Below are 15,140 nucleotides of genomic sequence, written 5' to 3' on the forward strand. Positions count from 1 at the left end.
GGGAACAGCACTCCATCCCCATGGGGACTTGTCACCCCTGTGTTAACCCTGTAACAAGGTCCAGTGAAAAGGCACCCTGGGTAGCTTAAGTACACTAAACTCGATGCTGCATTTGTACACAGGCCTTTCTGGACACATCCAGACATGTGGTTTTGGGGTGCAGGAGGCCACAAGTCCAGGAGGCATCTGGAAAATTTCCCATTCATACTTGGACAGCACACCGCCTCTAGTGTGTGGACTCATTAAATATGAAAAAGTCACTTTATTCCCCTTTCTTTCTTCCAAGCTCATAAAAAAATAAATTAAAACTTCTAGTAATGTCACGGTGGAAAAAAAAAAATGCTGGTTAAAAAGAAGGACTTACTGTAGGTCACAATACAGTGACTGGACCCTGAGAGAAAAATTCCTGTCTCCTCCAGACGCTCAGGGATAGCCTGCAGTCTGAAAACCCCAGAAAGGAATTCATGCACACACAAGGAGCGATGCTGCTACTGAATTGTTCCCCCCACAGACCAGCGTTTGGGTCACAGCCCCATCACAGTGCTGCTAGGCTGCTCAAGAAAAGCTCACTTTGGTTCACTGGGGGTGTTTAGTTGTGGAAGAAATATCCTTAGTCTGCTTCTCTCCTTCAGACAGCAACAGGCTGCCTCGGGAGTTTATGGAATAGGAGGGACAGGAATAATAAAGGCAGGTCTGGAAGGAGACCACAGGACACATTGATGAAGGTTCAACCATACTTCATCCACATGCCACATGTGCCAGATTATTTGTCTACCCTGTTCTTAAAAATATTATGTGGAGTCCCCAAGACTTAAAAGCTCTGCTTTCTCCTGCATCACTGCTCCTTTGCTAGCCATGTCTCCCTCTTTATCCCTGGGCTCGGAATACGTCCTCCTCTTTTTTAATGACCCTTGACTTGCGCCATCCCATTTCCTCACCTTTCCTCTCACCTCCTTAATTTTCACTCCATATTGTTTTGACGCTGGCATGTGCGTGCATAACTTAGCAGGGGTGAAGGCCGAGGGGTAGGCAAGGGTGTGTAGCGGTGGGTGACAGGAAAAGCAATCCCATTAGGCTGGGGGGGGGGTGGTGGGGTGGTGGTTAAGGCTTTAAAATAATACCAGAACTGACTGTATTTGCATGGAGGCAAGGCCCAGAGACACTGGTGGTAATGGCTCACCATTCAGCCTTGTGATAAGCACCTCTTTCCCAGCACATTTCTTTTAACCTTTCACATGTCTGTGCCCCACTGGTGTTAAAACACAGGCAGGGAAGAAGCAAAGCGGCCGTGAATCCTTTCCCCCCACCCGTGCAATCCCCCCAAGCTGTCACTTGCCCCAATTTCATTCTCTCCACTCCCTGCCCTTTATGCTGCCTGCTAAAATATGGAAATAGGGGCGCGCAGCACCGAGAGATGGAACGGAGGAGGTAGGAAAGGCTGTGTGGAGTAGGGGCGGGGGGCAGCACAAGGTGGGAGAGGGTCTGGTGTTACTGGGAAAGGTGGGCAAAGGTGATGGAACGTTCTGATACCAGCTACAAGAGGAAATGAGAGAGAACTGAGCGTAAACCAGGCGGTGGGTCAAAGAGGATAGAAAAGAATAGACACGAAGGAGAAACGAGGGTATTTTCAGAAGCAGCGAGTTTGCACTGCTCTGACCAAAGTACGGAAGGTCGGGGAGGGGGCGCTCAACCCCTTGAAGAACTCGGGTCCTCTCTCAGATTTTTCCACCCAGCCTCTGGAGCAGTGGTCTCCACTGGGGGTGTGCACAAGACAGCCCATTGCAGTGCAGGAAGAAAATGTTTTCCTGCCAGCTCTAAGCGCGGATCCGCGACCCCACCGCCCCCGGCCCTGCGCCGAGTATCCCTACAGGCACCGAGTCCTTGCGAGGCGCAGGGCCCCGGCGGCCGGCAGAGGGCACCCGGCGCCCGCCCCTCCGCCCGCCCGCCGCGGCGCGGCTCGGCTCGGCTCGGCTCGGCTCGGCTCGGCTCGGCTCGGCTCGGCTCGGCTCGGCTCGGCTCGGCGCGGCGCGGCGCGGCTCGGCTCTGCTCGGCGCCGCTCGGCTCTGCTCGGCGCGGCGCGGCTCCCCCAAGTGAGTGTAGGTACACCCTGCCAGTACCAAGAAGTGACTTGAAAATCCTGTTACTCCCGCTGTGCAGCTGCGGCTCGGTGGCACCGAAGGGTTACCGGTGCCAGCACGCCGCGCTGCGCGCTCTGCTTCCACAGGGCATAAAGCGGGCTGGGGCTGGGTGACGGTTTTAGGTGCCGAGCACGGTAGGAATAGTCCAATACATGGGTGTGAGAGAAGGCCGAGCTGAGATTCCGACAGCTCACAGTAGGTAAAGATACAGTAAGTAAAGAAGGAAACTCACAAGTGGAGCAAGGGCAATCGCTCGCCACCTCCCACCAGCAGACCGATGCTCAGCCCGTCCCTGAGCAACAGCAGCTTTGGAATCTTTCCCTTCCCCCAGTTTTGGTTGCTGAATATGATGTTACATGGTATGGAATATCCTTTTGGTCAGTTGGGGTCAGTTGTCCCAGCTGTCCCACCCAAGGGATGTTTTCGTTTCGCTGAGCAGGGCTTACACAGAGTCAAGGCAGCAGAAAAGTCTGCTTCTCACCCCACCCCACCAGCAAGTGAGCTGGGGGTATGCAAGGAGCTGGGGTGGGACACTCCATCCCAGCCAGAAACCTGGTGAGAGACACTAATTGAGGTGCTTTAAAACTGAGGTAGCAGAAGAATTCAGAGAACGTAAAGACAATTACAAAAAAGTACTCAAAGCTTTCAGTTAAGAAAATAGTTGGTACTAGCGGCAAAGTGAAAGTAGGTGGACTATTCATTCACCACTCAAGTAAGGATGTCACTGGTGCTTTTCTCTAGGAGTCAAAGATCCTCAAACACACACCTTTGATCTCAGGGCTGGCCTTTGATCACAGGGAACAGCGCTGTGCTTGCACGGAGGATTTTATAATACCTTGGTTGGGTATTAAATGTGAACAGCTCCAACACATCCAGTGCCAGAACCATTGATTGCGAGATTTGATGGAACTACTTGAATGCAAAAACTGGATGGCGGGAGGTCACAGGGTCTCATTCATTCACCTCAGTTGCCCTTCCTTTGAAGAAAAATGGGAGTTCTCTGGCTTCTTAATTCCATTGCACTCCAAAGGCTGCTGGCTACAGTAATAAGATGAAGAACATTACTTCTCAGGAAGGTGAGGGACTGTTCAGACTGGGTGTGTGGGGCGGTGTGTGTGTGTGTGTTCATCTACCCAATACCACCATCAGCTATTTCAGCCCTATGAGAAGAAAACTGAATGGAGAAGGATGTCTGTTTTCTCTTTCCTCATTACCGCTTTCAGGGCTTTCAAAGGAGACAGGGCTTTCACCAAGAAATACTCCAAGGTTTTGAGCTATATGCAGATGCTCAAGGAGCCTATGATCTGCTTTGCAGAAAAAGAATAACTGATAAGCAATCTCTGAGAAGTAAACTGCCTGCAGTTTACAACAGGAACAATGCTTGGGTTCCTTTCATAGTGTTTTATTACTCCTTATGTTTAATGAAAAGTTTGAGAAATTTTTCCTGAACCAGATTTGTCATTTATGACCTTACTTTACTACAGCAGAAGTTATAGAGAAAGGATCTGGATTTTTAAAGAGTTTTATAATAGGGTACGTGCCTCCTTGCCCTATAACTGTAGGCAGATGGGGTCACACGGCAATGCACACACTTACCATAAAGCTCAACTTTCTGTGGCCGCTTTCTCTCTTAGTTTTCTTCTTCCTTCTTTTCTTTATTTTCTCCCATCATCCTGATTTTCCTCTTTGCAATAAGTAGAGTTATCAATGGTCCTAACTGATCTGGTCTGAGCTCTCTGAGTCATCTTGCTTGCTTGCTTGCTCGCTTGCCCAGGGCACTGTATTTACTCTCTGAACTGTGAAGCAGTTGTTCTTTAGTTTATTACAGCCTCCGCCTCCATTTATTAATAGGCCTCCTCAGCAAAGGCACTTGAAGTACATTGCCGAATACAATAATGAAACTGATGCTACTGCATCTACCCTCTGTACCATGCACCGTGTGTTTCTCCTGTGCTCTCCGTGGCCTGGCATATGCTCTTTATGCAGGCTTATAGGATAGGATACCCATACCTATGGCAGGACAACCGTATGATCTTGAATCTGTTTCCTGGTGAGTAAACACTGATTTCTTTAAGGACTTGTGGGGAAAATCCATTTTAATTCTCTGGGGAATCCTACAATCACAGGATCTGGCTTGGTGGGAAGGAGCCTCACCACTGGCTCCAAAACTGCACTCTGCATGAAAGGGGCCTGGTGAGTGGAAAAAAGCCCTGTGACTCCTCTGAGAAGCAAATGCAACTGCTACTGCTCTCCTGCAGAGGAGACCCTCTGATCATGATGAGCAACCCAAAAAGGAAGAGAATGAGTGTGACGCATCTTTTATACCTTCAGGGAAATTATAAACTGATCTGATGCTAATTGATGCTAATGAAAAGACGCCAGCAGACTTTGGTGTAGACCTGCAGGTAAGGAGAAATGATATCATTTGAACCTTGCTGCTGATAGCAGCCAAAAGGATGTTATTATGGTATCATCAATCGTGACAGTACTATTAAACCTTTTGGACAAAGGTTAGGACAAGTGTAAGCAGGGGCAGGAGAACTCTCCAGCTCTGCCCTCCTCACTTGTCCAGCATTTCTCAGGCAGTCTGGTCTCTCTTGTGACCAGGGGCTGTCTCTGTGGGACAGACTAACATATTACAGAGGTCCTGAGGTGGTACTGTGCACACGCAGATCCCCACAGCCCTCTCTCTTGCCCTCTGCCCTCCCAGAACCCAGACTTTCGTACATGCAGTAGCTCTGCGGTGCTCTGCAAGGCAGAGGAAGAAGCCTCAATCCCTTCGCCTAAGCCTCTTGAGGAGCAAAAGAGGACATGCTACTCTGTGAGGGAGGTCAGGGCAGAGAAAGTCAGAGAAAGGTGGGGTCAGGACACAATAAAGGCACAGAGCAGAGCAAAAGGCTAGTATTAATTTTGCCCCAAATAATGAGCCCGGTAGTTGCAGGCTGGCTAAGCTTAGCTCACTTGCAGGGAAAATAAAGGAAAGCTTTTATGGGATTCAATCAAGAAAGAACTAAAGGAAAGAATACACTTAATGCCACTGACAGTTTTATGGTAACTATAAGCAAACTTGTCAAACAAACCTGATTTTTGTGCTTTGATAAGACTATATATTTGGCTGACAAAGGTAATTGCATAGTGATAATGTACTTGAAATTGTGTTGGGCATATGAGTCAGTAGTGCGCTGCATTTTGCGTCTAAAAATGAACACTGGAATATCAATACAGCTTGTGTGAACAGCACCGAGAGGAGGCCAACTGACAGACCTCAAAGAGCCAGTGAGGGGTCCATGAGAGGCTCATGGAGATTAGGGTGATGCTGGAAGCTGCTTAATCTGTTCATGTAATAATTTAATCTATAACCTAAATGAACATGGAATCACTATTGATAACAGCAGGGGCTGGCAATGACTAGCAGGACAAAAGACAGTCATGCAGAGTGATCGGGCATGCTCTGACAGCAAAGGGCTACCTAGTCTTGGAAAGGTGGAAGCTGCTAGTAGGAGTAGATGGGGAAGTTTTAGCTCAGTGGATGGCATTGATGAGTCTGAAACATTCAAGATCTTAGAGGTGATTTGGTGAAATGAGCCGGTTTTGATCCTCGAGGCATAAAGGGTCTGTCCTGGACCCAGATGCAAGCGGTAGAGGCTCTCCAGGACACAAGACCTCCAATTGATCAGGGCTGTCCCTGACTCCCCCTCAAGCTTCCTAGGCAGTGGAGAGCCTTTCCCTCCCCAGCACATCTCCGGCCAGAGCTGTGGAGAGCACACCATTGCCGTGCCCCACTGCCAAGTTGTCCTAAAGTGTGAGCAGGAGCTGAGTAGTTTACAGCCCATGCAGACAGCGGAAGAGATAACCTTGAGGTTCTGCCTCCTGGTGCCATTTGCTTGATTAATACGCTTGGGTCTGCCGTAAGGGAAGATTGTGCTATCTCTGCGCAGAGTGGGATCGCTCTGTTTTTGCAAACTAATACCCTCATCCCTGCCATCAGTCTGGCAGGGTCAGGCAGCAGCCAGGAGCGGTCGCCTAGGAGCTATGCAGCACACCCGGGGGAGAAACAGTAGGGTCAGGTGACAGTACCGTTCTCAGGTTTACCTGTTTGTTGGGGTTTCCCCCCCCCCCCCCCTTTTCTTTTTTTGTTTGAGTTTTTTTTGTGTGCTTGTTTTGATTTTTTTTTTTTTTTAATGGAGTGTGTTATGCTTTTCTTATCTGGGAATAATGAGTTCACTTGTGTACTGCTGCCGAGGGGAGGAAGCACAGGCTTGTGAGGCAGCTGGTACACTAAGTCATCTCATGTCAATGACAACCAAGGATTTTTTTTTTCCCTCCACATGGTCTTCCCCAGGGAAGGACATCACGTGAATGGAGAAGCCAGCAGCCCCTGCTCTGCACCTCACTGACCCAACACACTTCAGGCCAGCAGCTGATCCAGGGGGCTCAAGAATATCTTTGTTGAAAGAAAAGATGTTTCTTCAACCAAAGGAAATCAGAAAAAGAAAAATGAGATGAAGGAAAGAAAGAGCATTTGTATGTAAGTCTTACCAGAAAACATGGTTGTTTCAACAGTTTCCATTGAGCACAAACACACCCGTTCAAGGTTAAGTGCCAACATCAACTCTCTCTTAAAGGGTGGCTTTTCCTGACTCATCCCAACACTGCTGTTCAGCCATTCCTCTTTGTCTAGCTGTGGTTTTCAGCAGTTCAGTGTCTTGCTTATTCTCCCTGGACTCCAGAGAAATTAACACTCACCTGCCTGAAGGTATGTGGTTAGATATTCCTGGTATACTACTTCAACTGCTCTGTGATATTAGAAACTGTATTGGTACATTGTCACTGTTTTCTTCCTATTTGCTTCCCTCTAACGTTCTTCTGTACAGCCTGGCAGGAAAACAGCCAACAGGAAAACTGAGATATTGTTGACATTCATAAAAATAACTTGCTTTCTCCATCGGTTTTCACACATAGATTTATCTTACTACTTCTGTTACAACCACCCTAAACCATCAGGAAGCGATTTCTGCAGAAAAGGTATCAGGGATATCAGTAACCATGCATCCTGCTGGTCCAAATTTAGATGCAGCATCTTAAACAAATGGACACAAATGGTCATAAGATCCACATTTCCCAGGCTTATAGTGAGCAATGGCCACAGGACTGTCCTGAGGTGTGGGCCCATGGAGGTCCCAGCAGAGGCACAGTGACTCTGGTGCCAGATCTACTGGACATGTGCTGAGTGTTTCCACAGTGGTGTATGCACAACATAACATTGTGTATACATGCATGGTTTGGCCATCCTCAGAACCATCCTGTTATGTCTCACAGACACACAGAGCAAAAAACTCTCAGCAAACCGTAAAAATGAGCGTCCAGAAGAGGAAGTACTGAAGCATCACTCCCTGACAAGGAGCAGGAATTGTCTTATTAATGAAGTCTACCTTGTTTCTCTCTCCCTAGGAGCTTGCCCTGAGGAATGTTTCGGTTTCTGTGCATCCTTGACTTTTCTTTGATCATCTGATATTCCTGAAGTTTTCAAGGTAAGTCTGCTTTTCTTTATGTGAACTATTGTTTGGTTACTTATAAAAGTGGGACAATTACTCTAAGTAGTGAATTATCAAAACATGCCAAGTGGCAGCTCTCCTCCCCATAAGCTTTTTGTGAGTACTTGGCTCTTCTTTTCCTCCCTGCAGTTGGTGTGTTCATCCTTCCTCTCGTGCACACCAAGGAACTGATCACACTGATATAATTCCGCTGAATTTGAGGGAACTACCTTTCAAATTACACTGGTGAGACACCCTTCTGTCCTTCCAATAGTTCACCCTGATCAGAGTTGCATTTAAGGGCATAAAATCAGTGCACGTGGCAGAAGGTATGAATTATACAAGTGGGACTTGTTAGACCTTAGGGAACCATGAGAATAGATCTCCTGTAACTTGCCTGAAGATACCTGAGTTTAACATCCTGAGATTCCAAAAGTTGTATCTTTGACTCTGACTACATCTAATTTAGTTGATGCAGGGGGTTTTGCCTTCTGTCTTCCTCCTGCACAGTTTCCCTTATCTTTGCATCTTCCCGTCTTTTCTTCATTGTTTCTTTTGCTCTTCAGCTGCATGTTACAGTAAAGTGTGGTTTTGTGTGTTCTTTCCAAAGCATTTCTGCATGAAGCTATAGCGGAGCTAAGGCTGTGGTGAAAGATACCAAAAATATATCAAGCAGTACACTGCTGGCTAATTTTTTAAAAAATGTCTTGTGTTAGCCAAACAATACAGCGTTTGATAAGCTGAAAGGATCATTTTCAAAGGGACATCTACCTTCAGCACAGAATCCAAGGATGAGAGGTAAAGCTTTAGGCTGAACTCCCAGCCAAGAATCCTCACCACCCTTTCCCATTCTTTCTTTGGGGTGGAGGTGAGGATGCTAGAGCTAGGGACTAGGACATTTGACAAGATTTTTTTATTGTAGCAAGAAATGACAAAACAGAAAGGAGGGATAGGGCTGGTGAGGGTTGGAAAAGATTGATAATTGTTTCCTTGGCAACTGAAACCGTGGAGCCTCATGCAGGAATGCCTGAGAAAAATCCTAGAGCAAGCCAGACTAGATGATCATAATGGTCTCTTCTGCCTTCGGACTCTGTTTCAGGCCAAGTTTACACATCACAGCGTGGTGCTGCATAAAGACATCGAGTTAGAGCTAAATGGAAACCAGAAGCTGTATGGATGTAAGAAATCCTTGAGAAGAAAAGAAGCACTATTGTCTCCCTTTCATAAAATGGGGAACATTTTATAATGCAAAAGATGAAAAGATTGAATAACTTGGCAAAGTATATTAAAATGTCTTTTGCAACATAGAGGACAGGCACGTTACAAGTCCCTGCCTATCACTCTCATCACTGCAGTGGGAACACATCACTTCTCAACTGAGGGTGTGCTGAAGCTATTCAAGGAATTAGCAGACAGGCTAAGGGAGCAGAAGACAGGTGAGGTGGCTGCTGTTTAATGAATGCTGTTTGCCCATCATGCAGTTCAGTGCTCTATGGGGGCTGCCAGCACAAAAGGGTCCCAGTCCTGCACAGTGTTTGGCTGCAGCAGCACTGAATCGTCATTAGTGGTTTTAAATCTAAGAACTGGGGCATATATATGAATATTAATGAAAGAAGGATTGACTAACTTCATGCTATTAAAAGATTTCTTGTCCCAGAGAGTAGGTGGAGCCTTTTAAAAAATGTATAATGAAATACAATATGTGATACACAACTTTAAGAGCACTAAGAATGTGGATTTTGATCTCTTCTAATTTTCTGTTTACATAGTGCTTTAGAAGTGTGAAATGGAAATATGCTTTCATTTGAAGATTTTTCATTTTTCTCCTCTGCGTCTCCTGTGCCACTGTTCGTTAATGCAGAATTTCGTGGCCATGCATTCTGGGGAGCCACTTGGCAGTGAACAGCTAGTATTGATTTCTGCTCCAAAAATAGAGCATAAATGCTTGTATTTTTAGAAATGTATGTGTGCATGCATATATATGCATACCTGTGTATGTATATATATATATTTATATAAATGGGTATGGCAAAAATATAAAAGACATAGGAAGGTTAAATCAGTCATAATTAATAACCTTGCCAGATCCAATGTAAACTTTTGTGCCAGCACAGCACGTAGCATCATATGCCGTACCGTGCCTGTGAAAGGCACCCCCAGGCAAGAGGCTGGTGCATTACCATACATTCACTAGAAACCAGAGATTCGGGGCAGCAGAATTTCCACAGTCGTGTGAGAAAGGAGTACTGCAGCATCAAGGCAGCCAGTCCATTTATTTCTGTTTGTTCATGGTGTTAAATAATTGCCGAGGCCTGCACCGCTCTCAGTTACTTTTCAGAGTAGCTTAATGACAGGAAACTGGCTTTGTGAGTGATTCCTGTACAAGTGAGTAGAGATACTGCATGTGTCTGTCTGACCCTCTGCAAGGAGCAAGCGACTGAGGCAGGCCTAACAAAGCAGACAAAAACGAAAGGATTCTTAGGGAACTGATACATGTTTTTACTCTTTGGTGTCTGTGATGGAGACAGCTGGCATATAGCACAAAATGGAGTTTGTGTTCCCCTAGACTTTCTTCTGGGCTAGCACCAATATTCACAAATAAAATACCATGTAAGTAAAGTGCCAGACTGGCCACGTTTGCAGGTTCAGTCAGAAGGGGCTACTATAAAGCATGCCAGCCAAAATAAGATGGGAGAATCCTGCCTTAATGTCTGAAGTGTTCCCTAAAAGTAATTAGTAAGGGGGGTATCTATGTGTGTGACTATATTATTAGTATGTAAAAGGTGTAATGCCAAGCTGAAAACAAGTTTGTTCTTTATTGCTCTCCTGTTTAAAATCTTATGGGTTTCCCCCCTCTTTTTCTGCTTATTTTTCACCCTTTAATATGCGAATTATCATGTCTCCAGTTCCTTTTCTTTGATGAAGGTCATTTTTTAGACCTGAATAATGATGTCAGATAAATGTGTAGCTTTTATAAGGAACAGAAATTTCACTGCATGGAGAGGCAGCTCTTCCTTTAGGGCAAAAAAGATGGAAGATACAAGGCAGTGAACATGAGAAAGGAATTTAATTTTATTATTTTCATTCATGGGTACTCAAAATGTGATGTCAAGGTTGGGATTCATTTCATCTAACATTATCCATCTCCAAGAAAGGATCTAGTTATCGAAGCCTTCCTTTGTAGACAAAGGAGAGAGCCAGCCAAGGCCAGAGGCTGATGTCTGTCCTATCTTATCATGAATTGCATATTATTTCTTTCCATTTACAATGAAGGAATGGAGCTTAGAGACTGAGGTTCAAAGAAATGTACGCATGTAATGTCAGTTAAAAAGGATCTATTAAATCTGTCCAGGCTAAGTCAGGGAATGCAAGTTCTTTCCAAAGCAGATGTAAGAATGGTTTCCTTCTACCAAAAAGGAGAGGTCTATAAGCAATCAGGGATGCAGTACATTAAGCACAAATGAGGAAATGCAGGATAGGTATTTCAGAGGAACAGAGAGAGAGGGGATTGTATTAGAGCAGCAGCCAAGCCTCCTGAGGGTTCAAGGAAGTGTACTACACAGTGTGAAGTTTGCCCACATTTTTCAAGACGTACAAAATGTACTTCCTTCCAGAAAGGCAGGTCAGTTGGTTAGGTTAATTCATTAACTTGATTTGGAGAACTTAGCACATTGCCAATGACTTTTACGAGTCTCAACCTCTTCAGTATTTTTAAGTCCTACATTGTGTGATTTAATAAACTTGGACTTTACTTAAAAAGGAAAAAAGCTCAATTCTTTTTTCCTAGATTGTGGAGTAAAACTTGAAGATGCGAACTGTATAGGCTTCAAAAAGGGAAAAGCAAATACAAAACTGGACATGTATGACGCCTTAGCCAGTTTTATGATTCCTAAATACTCAGACTTGAAGACCAAGTTGGCATTAATGTAGTGTTATCATCTATTGCCTGCCTTCCAAAATTGTTAGCTGTGTTATACATGGAAGGAGAAAAGGATGTAATTTTCCGTATGGCCTTCCTCTTTTCTGCCCCTTCCCCCATGTATTCATAACACCACGCTTTGCCCCATGTGTGCAGCTCAACAGACGTTTAGAGGTACAATTATGGTGCAAACATAACTGGGTTATTACCACAATAACACAACAAACCGCTCTAGCTCAAGTATATGTATTGCAGGCCTGCAATGTTAAAATCACATTTCCTTAAAGTGCCTTTGGTTGCAGACAATAAAAACAGCCTGTATGGCAGAAGACCACTGAAAATAGCTTTTAAAGAAAGGATCTATTTTTACAACAGCAACATTTCATCTGATGTGCATACCTTGGTTCATAATTGAAAGTGAGACAGCCAAGGGAACTAGTAGGATTAGGCTATGGGAATTCAACTGAACAATGTTTTGCATTCAGATAATTGCATGAAATTGGTCTATTAGTGTAAGTTTTTCAAACTGCAATAACATAAACCAAAGTAAAATATTCCCAGCGTATACATTCAACTAATGTGCTAAAAGTGAACCACAACTGGTTTCAGACAGAGCACAGAGAACTTCCATTAATTATCCAAAGCTGTGTCCAAATATTGTTCTCAGTCTCACAGGTTCCTCAAATGGACTTTCAAAGGGAAACTCTTTCTATAAAACAGTAAGTAAATAAATAGAATTTCATAGTTAACTTGCGGTTTTCACTGGCAAGGACATTACTAACGTGTCCTTTATCTGACCTTAATTTAATGTTGCATAAAATATCACCAAAAAGAACCGCAGAAGGAAAGAGTTCTGGCTCAAACTGCAGCTGCTTGCTCCAGTAGCTCTTCTGACCAAATGTCAGCAGTAGGTGCAGCTCATGTCTTTTTAACTTTTTCCATGGGATAGGATTATTCTGTCCTGTGGCTTTCCTCTGCCTAAGAAAAAAGCTTATCAGGAGAGATGTCCCAAATCCTTCTTTGTCTTAACTTGGTGGGGTTTTTTTGTTTGTTTGTTTTGGGTTTTGTTTTTTTACTTTTTACCCTGCATTTACCCTTGGGACTCAACCTCAGTATTTGGAATGAGCATCTACAGAGGACAGTTTTAGAGGTGGCTTTTGGCCACACAGCTCCAGCCCCGTCAAGTCATCACAGCAAACAAATGCTGGCCCACCACCAATTCAGGCTAATTATTCTAATACCTTGAGCTCAGTCTGGCTAATGCCTGCTGCAGTGGCACCTGAGAAGGAAGACCGCAATTAGTCATGCTTTTATCTTTACTGAAGACTGGGGGCTGCTCAGGAGCATGTGCCAGCCACATGACTTGCTGGACTGCTGAGGTGAATGCCTGTGTCACTAATGTCTCTGTGGGGTTTGGAGGCAATTTCCTATTCGCCTGTCTCTTCTCCCCCATTTTTGAAGGAAGGGAAAGAATTTTAATTATTTCCGTGATGAACATAGAACATGATTATATCAAATAACCAATTAATGTATCTGTGTCAGTAATTCAATCTCTTTACTAGTGTTTTTCAGCTTAAAATCCATAGCAGAGTACAGAAGAAAATACCATGTCAGCATCCTATAATGAATGTAAACATAAAAGACAGTTGAGCTGTGAATAAGAGATACCTTAGTAACACTGGAGCTTTCAGCTCATTTCAGCACATTTCTCTGTCACTGATTTTAGCAGCCGAGCAAGGCTTTCGTGGCATCTAATGTTGTTCCCTGGATTCTGTTCTGTGCCCAGTCTACGTGAGCCTTAAAATTCTGAAAGACAAGGGTTTTGTTGCTGTCCTTGGAGGGCAATTTCCATGCTGGTGTATCCCAGTGCCAGAAATTTTATCCAGAGGTTCTAACTCAGTTTTTTGCCTTTTTTGGATTAAATTATTTCTCTTTCAGACATTGTCCTTAACAAACTCTTCTTTTTCTGTTGACAATTAAAGCTTTTCAAGTGTTTTATGTCTCTCTATTATGTCTGCCTTTCACAAGTCTGTACAGCGGTCTTTTAAAGTTTACTTAGGGCACAGCTGCACACTGACACACCATGATGCAAATACCCCTGAAGCAAAGCTGAATGAGCTGGTTCCAAAACCAGGATTTGCACTGTGGCTATCTAGCAGAGAGAGACAAGGACCACTTTTCTTGCTTGCTTTGTTCTGTGTCTGTGGAGTTCAATGCAACTGGGTCCTGGTTTGCAGGCAGAGTTTGTAAGCTCTACTTTCAGATAAGAAAAAAGTAATGAAAGTTGCAAGAAGTTGCACATTGCTCTAACTGCAGTGTTCAATGTTAAACAAGGGGTGTTTGGTGGGAGACAATGCTGGTTAAAGAAGATAATGTGAAACATGGTTTGGGAATCATGCAATTTGGGCCTCAAGTACAGTCATATAAAGTAAGTTTCTTGCTTCACAGAGATCTGGATGATGCCATTTCACTGAGAGGTGGGGAAGAAACATGGGGAGAAAAGGTCTTTATGGTGACATAATGGCAGGAAGACTGTAGGATGATGAATGTGAATGAAGAAAAAAGAGCAGAGAACAGAAGTATAGGTATTTTGTGACAGATATTGAATGGGAGGGAGCCTGGGATTGTAACTTCTAGAGGAACCAGAAACCATTAGCAGTAGGAAACCAAAGTAGATTTGAGGGAAGGGAAAAAGGCTGTTAAAGCATTTCACTCAGGAAGATCAAGCTATTAGCATCTGCAGGAGCAAATGCTCACTAGAGATGAATGTCATGGGCAAGATTTTGAAAGTGTTCATTCCAGCTGCTCCTACTAAAATCTGGCAAAGTATCTGCTGATTGCCTGATTTAGTTGTTCTTACTTTCCGAAAAAACACTGATCCTTGAGTCTGCAAAACCTACTGATCTGCCTTGTTCATTATGTAAGTTAGGATAGCATTTGATTAATCTTTGGCATAAACCATATCTGGGCCAGACAGGGGGAAGCCTTATCTTTTATATGAAGTCCAAATGGTTTCCGGAATGGGAGATGTACCTTGAATTATGAAGTGACGATTAGAAACAGATGTGGGAGAGGATTTTGCAAGGTCTGGATATTTTTTGGAAGTATTTATTGACATTGCAGAAAGTGGCAGGAAAGTTTGTTGATTCTGTTTTGTGGGAGGAGTTTAATGAATGCATATATAAGTGACCTTTTCAGTAAGCACTCTGTTTAAGATGGGATTGCTAAGGATATTTTATAGCAGGTTTGCTGTTCTTGAAATTTACTTCTTTTAAGTTCCAAAACTAAAACAGACAAGATCTGGTTTGCTCATTTTTTGTGTTTCATTCCATAATGCAGAGAAATAATCTAATTGCTGTCATGATCAATGCTCTAGCAGCTTGAAACGCATTATTTTTAATATGATAATTTGGCTAAGTATAGACAGAATAATTTTCAGTTGCTCAGTGTGTAAGTATGAAGGATAGTTTGATAGAGCAAGCCGTATCTGTGGTGCAATAATGTCTGAATATGGTATGTCTATGTCTTACAAAGCAATATTTTATGAAC

At 44.0% G+C, this 15,140-nt stretch overlaps 1 long non-coding RNA gene across 1 annotated transcript; it reads left to right on the forward strand.

Annotated features, from left to right (window-relative positions):
- The first annotated feature begins 3,649 nt into the window (after positions 1–3,649).
- On the forward strand, positions 3,650–7,919 carry LOC119149215. The gene is made up of 4 exons (XR_005104617.1): positions 3,650–4,543; positions 6,481–6,666; positions 7,590–7,669; positions 7,823–7,919. It is a non-coding gene; the product is annotated as an uncharacterized LOC119149215 (long non-coding RNA).
- The last annotated feature ends 7,221 nt before the right edge of the window (positions 7,920–15,140 follow it).

Source organism: Falco rusticolus, chromosome 5 (genome assembly GCF_015220075.1).
Source record: "Falco rusticolus isolate bFalRus1 chromosome 5, bFalRus1.pri, whole genome shotgun sequence".
Classification (NCBI taxonomy): domain Eukaryota; kingdom Metazoa; phylum Chordata; class Aves; order Falconiformes; family Falconidae; genus Falco; species Falco rusticolus.